The sequence below is a fragment of the Haemaphysalis longicornis genome, unplaced genomic scaffold (genome assembly GCF_048455015.1).
Source record: "Haemaphysalis longicornis isolate Haplotype H1 unplaced genomic scaffold, Haemaphysalis longicornis Haplotype H1 scaffold_3, whole genome shotgun sequence".
NCBI lineage: Eukaryota > Metazoa > Arthropoda > Arachnida > Ixodida > Ixodidae > Haemaphysalis > Haemaphysalis longicornis.
The window spans coordinates 149,027,399-149,035,929 of record NW_027526335.1 but is presented as its reverse complement, the minus strand read 5'-3'; positions in this window follow the sequence as shown (position 1 = coordinate 149,035,929).

Sequence of the window (8,531 nt, the reverse complement as noted above, 5' to 3'; positions counted from 1 at the left end):
AACACCACGGGTACACGATACCTGTCTGCCTAACCGTAGCCTACGTGCGGTATGTCGCAGGAAGGTTGAGCTTCAGCGGAATCTTCATATGCACACTGGCCTTATTACGGTAGCTGTTATTCCAGCGACATCGTTATGAGCGTGCGTGTTCCCCGTGCTAGTTCTGAAGAAATCTGTAGAAATTCAAGTAAATGTCTGCTAATTCGCAGCGTTCTCTTTCCGCTTGTCCAGACTGTGAGTTTTTTCAACTAGGTATGGCTATGAGTAGCGAAAGACGTTGGATAATTCTTTCCTTCGTAGGTTTTGTTTTTACCGCGAATGATGTAAATTGACACCACTGTAGCGATGAATTGCCTTAACTTTTGTAATTATTTTTTTAGAAGATGCAAGGTGTACTGCAAAGATGATTGGTTTAGGGCATTTTTTATTCGCATTTGGAATGTTCCTTGGCGGAGTCTTTTTGGTTATCCTTCTGTTTTGGGTGGGATGTAGACTGTGCACATTTTGATTTTGTCAGAATACTTTTGCTCAACTCCGTGTTCTTATGATTATCTTATATATTTTTTTTTGTGTCCGACCAATTATCTCCAATTACGCAGTTAGGCAGTAAAAATGTTGTTTCCGTGAAATCTGCATTTTTGTGGAAAAACATTGCATTAGTTGTTCGCCAGTTTTTGCTATTTCTATCCGTATTCTGAACACGTTTGCTAAATTTTCGTTTATTACTCGGTGTGGGGGGGATGTATAAGCTGCATATCCTCGTTTTGCGATATGCTTTTTGTGGCAATTTTATTTCTTCGTTTTTATATATTTTCTGGCTTTAAACATTTTTTCCGACAAATTACCTCCATTTAAGCTATTCCACCTATTTAACAAAGTTACTTTGGCCAAAACGGCATTTTTGTACAAATCGCCGTGCTAGTTTGGTAGTCGGCGGGTAATGCTACGCAGCAACAATACTGTTCAAGAGAGCCGCACGATGGATTACTTTACAAATTTGCTACCCTTTGCACGATGCAACAAGACACCACCCGCAAAGACACTGTTTTAATTTTTCGGTTTATAAATGAAACCGCATTGCCTTAAAACGTACGTGCGGATCATAATATGTAAAGTTCTTGTCTAGTGTACTTGGAAGCGGTCGAGAATAAAGATATAGTAAGGCTTTATGTCTAATCCTTACCGTTTTTTCGGCGTCATCTTTACGGCGTTTTCATTTTGCCATACGCTATAGTAAGTCAGTCAGTCAGAACTGCATTATACACCAGTCAAAGAAGGAGCATTAGAAGCATCCTACTGCCGTCAGTTGGCCGGTATCCCTTGAAACTTTGCGGCTTCTAGGGTGAGGCCGAAGCTCTTGTGCTGGGCTTCGGAAGTTCGGCTGAGCAGCAGTGGCTCCCAGGATGCAACGTTTCTGTGCGGTGTGTTGCACGAAGGACAAGTCCACACCATGTAGACCAGGTCTGCTCAACCCTTACATTACTTACATGTTGGGTCGAAGACTTTGGGATGCAACATACTATATAGGACTCGATACGGAAAAAAAAAACTCCGTCTGTAGGCGTCTCCAGTAAATCTCCTCGTTTATTCTCAGCTGCGGGTGCGCAGGAGGTAATGTCTTTCTCTCGAGTCTATTATATTGCGCCATTTCTCTATAGCCACTCGGCTCTTCGTTCGCTGTCATTTGGGAAAGATGTTCGGCATGCAAGGCGCATACTGGTGACTCGACATGAGCACCGGCGACGCTGCCGGCGATCGCCCGCACTGTAAGACCTCGGGCGGTCGCATGTGCCTTCTCATTCTCGTAGAAACTAACGTTGCCTGTTCGTTTGGAAAATTTCTTGCGTTTTCGAGGATACTCCAAGCGGCTTTGGGGATCCTCTCTCGTTTGAAATTTACGATGGCCCATTTAAAATTGCTCACTATCGGTCTAGTTTCCGGCCGGGTTATTGCTAAGCCAATGACGCGACCGGAAACTAGAGCGGCCTCCTCAGCCTCCGTCGCGTCCCTACTCGAAAAGTGCAACACAAGACTAGGATCCTGCTTTCAGTAAACAGTGGCGCTGCGTAAGCTCCTTCACTCCGATATGCCGCTGCGTCGGTGCATATAAAAACCTAATGCGAATTACTTTTTTAATCACATGCATTCTTTTCATCTAACTTTATTTTGCCGTGTATGTGCCTGTTCGTGTGTTCTCGTCCACGCATGTTTGGTTTTGCTCAATGGCAGTTAAGCCAGTTAAATACGCACTAAATATAACTCAGTGATTCACCACAAATAAGGCGTTTTCTTTCTTCAAAAGGAGACAGATCTACCATGCGCAAATTTTACAAACAAGCGGGAGTTTTTTACTGGACCTAATGGCCACGCTGTCAAAGCAATTATATGATATAATTTACATGTCAGCCCTGGGCAGCTCATGGCCACAAGTAATTCAGAACTATGTGGTGAATTTGAGCAATATTGGGGTGATAACTTTGGATTTGGCTCGTAGTGACTCGAACACTGAAGTTGATGCGGCATTCTTATAAAAACTGTATTTAAATTGACTTTTAAGAATGGTGCGAGTGCGTTTTGACCGAAAAGGCAATAAACAATATGCAAAAGGCGTTCGAAAACAGTAGAACTATACATAGAGAGCAGGTGAGTTCTCTTGGCACCTTTAGAAGCTCTTTTTGAACTCTTTCCCTGGGATAATTTTCGTGGGCACTCCTGAAGGCACTCAAGAAGTAAGCAAGCTCTTAATTGCCTTGCGATAGGAGGATGCGAAAAGTGAACGGAAAGGCCGAGAGGTTGTCCAGGCTTAGAGCGCGGACCGCTACTCGGCAATAGGGAAGGGGTGTTAAGGGGTTGAAAGATAGGGAAGGCGATAAAGAGAGGATAGGACCGTCGCCTCGCACAAAATTTAGTTTCTTTGTGGGAACTCTAGTCTTCGGTCCAACTGTGTGTCCTTCATGAAATGCAGAAAAGATTTTGTTGCCTTCTGGGAAGTTAATTGTAAAGGAGATGTCCTAGAACAGTCGGTACTTTGAATGGTTTATTGTTCAATCGGCTGAGTTCGGCAGCCAAAACGCGTCTTTCCGATCAATTGATAGATACCGGGGGCAACAAAAAGGCACGTTTTCGATTGTCTCTTCAACCTTGCAGGTGCCGCAGTGGGCACTACTGGCCATCCCGATGAGGAAGGCGAAGGCAACTCGCAACCACAGTCTTCAAAGTAAAATAGACTGTGGTCGAGACAGCCCACACGGAAGACGGCGCTGCAGTAGAGGGTCCTTGTTTTTCAGGCGCGGATACACAAAGTTCGGTGTATTACATTGAGTAAGGGGGGTCCCGCGCACGAACTGCCATAGCACCCTGTGGCAACAGTCCCTGAAAGCGGAAGCAAGATTGTCCTTTCACAGTAATGGCCTGTTCGTGCAGCTGCATCAGCCAAAACATTGCCGGTTATTACAGTGACTTGGCGGCCACTAAAAATAAAGCTTTGTGGCCTTATGACGGCCTTGTGAATTTTCGAATTTCCATCACAAGTTGACGGAAAGGAGAGCAGCGCAGGGCTGCTCGTAAACTTTGGAGGGCGCCTTTGGATTGAGTAAACATAGGCCATCGTTGGGGAGGAGATAAAGCTTAACGGATGGCTGCAAGTTCAGTAGCCTTCGAGCTCGTGGCATGGGCAACGCGGAATCGAGTATTGGTTGATTCTGGTTGTATAACGACCTGCGGACCTCAAGGATGTCACCGAACCATCTGTGTATATAGGCTTGCGGTCATTGTGTTGTTTGTGCAGCAACTGCATGGAAAAAGCAATTCTGCCTTCTTTTTAATGCCGGGAACATGGAGACGAATCTCCGGTGTTGCCCGGCATTACAACGGGGAGAACGGTGTGACCGCAGGCGTGTAACTTGACGGTACCTCAGCACTGTGCGCTACGACAATGGTGCAAAGGAAGAGCGGGGCGGACTTTGAGGAAGCTGGGCAAGGTGGCGACATAGTAGCGTCGTGAGAAGCCTGATCTGTAGGCGTAGCGGCTCTGTGGTCACAGAAGTTGCTATAGGGTAGTCTTGGACAATTTATATTGTTCCCACTGTGGATGCATATCGCGGCAAACCAAGACACGTGCAAATAGCCTGCGGCGGAAGGATCTGGATCGCCCGACGGTTAGTGGAGCATGTACTGGATATTGCGGGCAAGCTGTAGCGCAAAACTCCCAGGAAAAGTACCTGTTAAAGCAGCAGCATTCCTCTGATCAATATGCCCCACGTCTTTCCAGCGAGAAATCTGCATATGTGGGCGATGGCGGTGAGTTTCTTCTTTAAAAAGACATGTTCGCTTTATGACATGTCCCTGTCGATGACAACACCAAGAAATGTGTGATTTCTGGAGTAAGGTATCGACTTTGCCTTCATGGTTATCGGATATGGCGTCGTGGTGTTGCGGATAAATACAACCACCGTGCACTTATAACTCGAAATGATCAGTCCTTGCTTTTGAAGGGATGCCCTCGTCACATTAGCCGCTTTTTGGAGGCGTGTTCGCAGCTGAGGTCGATTAACATCCGAAATCCAGAGGTAGATGTCATCGGCGTAAATGCATACACAGAGATACTTCGGTAGAGCATGTACAAGCCCGATTATATTTAGCTTGAAAAGGGTTGGGCGTAGCACCGCATTTTGAGGAACACCAGGTTTACTGATTTGCTGCGATGTTGGGCCGTCTTCTCTCATTACAAAAAATGATGTTCCGGACAACAAGCTGCGTCTCCATTTGTAACTTCGGCCACCTAGTCCAAAGTGCTGAAGGGTGTCTAGCACAACCTCTTGAACCGCGTTATCATAGGCCCCGTTGGCGCCAAGAAAGCGGGCTGCTCAGAGGCGTTTGCGGCTTTTTTCGTGCTGTACAAACGTTACTAAATATACCACACAGTCAGCAGACGAACGCATCGTCGAAAACCGGCCATAGCCTCTGGATATACATTGTGGTATTTCCGATACCCCTGCAGCTGCGTGAGAATCATTGTTCCCATCACCTTATCAAGGCAGATCGCCAAGGAAATACGACGGTACAATGCCAGATCAACGGGAGTTTTGCCAGGCTTTAGCAAAGAAACGAGACGGCTTGTTTTTCACTGGGGGCGAGTATGACACGATCTGTCCATGTCTGGTTGAATAGTTCCAGAAGCGCTTGTCGAGCTCCAGGACTAAGGTGGAATAAGGTTGAATACGGTACTCCATCATGACCAGGTGAAGAACGACGCCTGCAGGTTGCCAGAACTACTTCTAATTCTGCCATTAAAAAGAGAACGTCCATACCTTCATCACGGGAAGAAGCTTGGGTATTCCTGGCAGATACAAGGTTCTCGGTTGTAGCAGCAGCTCTCACGCAGAAATCCTCCCTAACTTCCAACTCCCAACGGTTTTAATTTCCATATTGCTTCTCAAGAATGCTGCTGATATGCAGAGTGGGTCGCACTCTGAGAGGGGGAGAGGGCTTGGAAGCATCCGCTTTTTGGTTTGTACTGAAGTGGTAAATGGGGGAGTAAAAAAATAAATATAAGCAGAGTTACTGTGCAGGGACGCGAGAGACAAAATGAAATCATTGTTTCACCTTTCTCAGTTTCATTTCAGTCACGTTTTCTTCAGTTTACTTCGTCCATGAAACCTGGGAACAAATCTTTCCCTTATTGGCTAATTGCCGTTTGAATTCGCGAAAAGCCAGCTTGAGAAAGGAGAAAAACTTTGAAAGCAAACTCGCATTCGGCAATTATATTTGGTGTATTTTGATTTCTGAAACCGCAGAATCTGGATCATTTACGAAACGAACAACAGACTGCTTACACGTTTGCGGGCCATTGTTTCACTTCACTTTTCGCACCCTTTTTTACTGGATACATTTTTTGTTTTTCTTGTCACTGCAGTCTTCTGCGACCTAGTTTTGGTTTCTGGATCTCGTTCATTTCGAAAATAACGATTCATATAATGGCACACACTGCGCACATTCACTGTATTTATTCTTCATGCCACGTACCTAACCGCATCGTCTCTGGGGCAAACCCTTCCCTTCTCCTGCCCTCTAATAATCCTCTCTCACAATGCCTCTTCCACCGAACTTTGTAAGCCGAAAACTCGGTGTCAAACATAAATGTTTAAAAAAGTTGATAAATTTTTCACACTTGTACAGAGGGTAGTGTGCTGAGTTAAAAAAAAACAAGAAAGTTTTTATCGACATATGGGGTTGAAATAAAGCTGTTTTACATATTTTATTTCAGAGTACTGGCACTCCAGAGATCGGCTGCACGTTCACCTGCACGAACCGCACGAATAACCGGCTAGAATTTGGATATCACGAAAAAGGAAGCCGATGTTTGGTAAGAAAACCTCGTACGTTTATTTCTGTTTTTAGATTTTGTTTGAACACGGTATTTTAACAGTGTTAACACAAACTTATAAGTTCATAAAAGGTGCATTTATACATATTTCGTCAGTGATTTTACCCAAATATAGCGTTGAGTTTTCTCTGGGAACATTCCATCGCACTGTAAAAAGATTGGCGCTTCACAGAAAGCGGAAGCAAAAAAAAAAAAATTCTCGGGCCATCTTTACTACCCTGGAACCGAGGCATGGAGTGTATAAGGCTCGAAGTGTATACTTCGAGCCTTGCGTTTTTGCCCACGGAGAAGAAACTGTCTTTAAAGCCCGAAGCGTTCTACCGCGACGCATTGGAAAATGAGTGTCCCGGTGTGTTCTTTTAGTACGCATTTTTTTCCACGGAGATGAAACGTTCTACCTCGAGACCATGGAAAATTAGTGTCCTGCTGTTTTACTACCGTGACTACATGAGACGACAACGACAGGAGACTCGGACAGCCCAAGCCCCCACAGAACTTCCTCCATAAAACGCCCAATTTTAGGCTTGAAAGAAGCTGCGCATAGTCGCACATGAGCGCATGTCGCGACCGGCGCAGAAATAACCACCCGCGACACCGTGTCGGCTCAAAGTGATTTATTCAACCAGCGTGAGAGTACGTTAGCGGCGCTTCATGAGGATTTTCCGGCGTATTCCAACCGTGCGCGTGCGCTTGCGCCACGTGAGAAGCTCCAACATTCGTTGTCGTCGTCATGGCGCTATGGGCCATTGGAGCGCTGTAGCCTGAGGCCATTGTGTTGCCCGAGTGACGGTTTTTATCATTTGAGTTTGAAAGTTCGGGGGCAGAGCTGTTAAGACTTGAAACGCCTAGATTGGTCGGATGGAGGTGACGTAGGCGGGCTTGACTTGGTGTGCGGCGATGCCGTCTGGGTGACCGTTATTGTCGAAGGTGAAAGCTTTGGGCTGCCACTCGATGATATGGTATGGCTCATCGTAAGCGGGGTCGAGAGGACGCCAGGGGCCATAAGGACGCCCGCACTCGTGAGTGCAGGACGAGAGGTCCTGGCTCACGAAAACGGAGTGGTCGTTGCGCTGTCGAGGCACGTCCCGGATTTTCTTAAAGACGCGACGTAGGTCAGCCGCGTATCCGACGGGGTGCGGAGGTTTATCAGCAGGCGGAGGTCTTGGGAAGTCGCCGGAAGGACAAACACGGCAGCCGTGCACCAGTTCAGCTGCAACTGACTTCAGACTTGACAGCTGAACGTAGGAAAATTACAGCGGATGAGTTCATTAGTAAGCTTAACGTAGGCCGAGTAAGACGAAGGAAAGGTGGTAGGCCCAACTTTAGCTTCGCTCGACGAAGATGAGAGTTGCCTTGAGTTGTTGGGGTAAACGTTCCACGATCCCTTTGGCGCATGGTTAGTACGAGGTGGTGGGGATGTGGCGTTCTTATAAAATCGCAGCAAGAGCGTTGAACAGGGCGGATTGGAATGGACGCCCGCGATACCTGGTGACGACAGCAGGGCAGCCGGACGGGGACACCCAACCGACAAAAAAGTTGTGGCGACTGTTTCCACTGTAATACCAGTGATCGCGACCACCTCTTGCCATCGCTTGTAGCGTTCCACTCCCGTCAGGAGGTAAGTGGCACTACACTACTCTGCCCCGCCAAGTCAATTTGCACGTGCGCGAAACGGTGTCAGGTGGATGGAATGTAAAGGAAATGCCTACATTGCCTTGACATGTTGGCAATGCAGACAGGTGCGTTCCCACCACCGGACATCAGCGCCCATGCAGGCCCGAACCACCTAACTGTGACGTGATACCGAGTTTCTCGAATGCCAGGCTGAACCTTGCCATGCAGGGCATACAAAACAGCGCGAAAAAACGTCCATGTAACGAGAGGTAGGGAGGCGAAAGTAGTGTCTTGCGGGTGATGCTGCCTTCTGTAAACGGCAACGAAACACCAGTGAGTCAGTGCGGAGTGGGCTGACGACGTTGCTCATGCCCAGTGTCTTATTGCTGCTGTGAGGCAGCAAGCTCTTCCAAAAAGATCGGTCCGGGCGTGGACGGAAGTATTTCGCTGCGAGACCGTGTGCTAGCATCAGTTTTGATCGGGCAGCTGACATGGAGGAGATGAACGGTAAACTTCGAAATGAAGGAGAGGT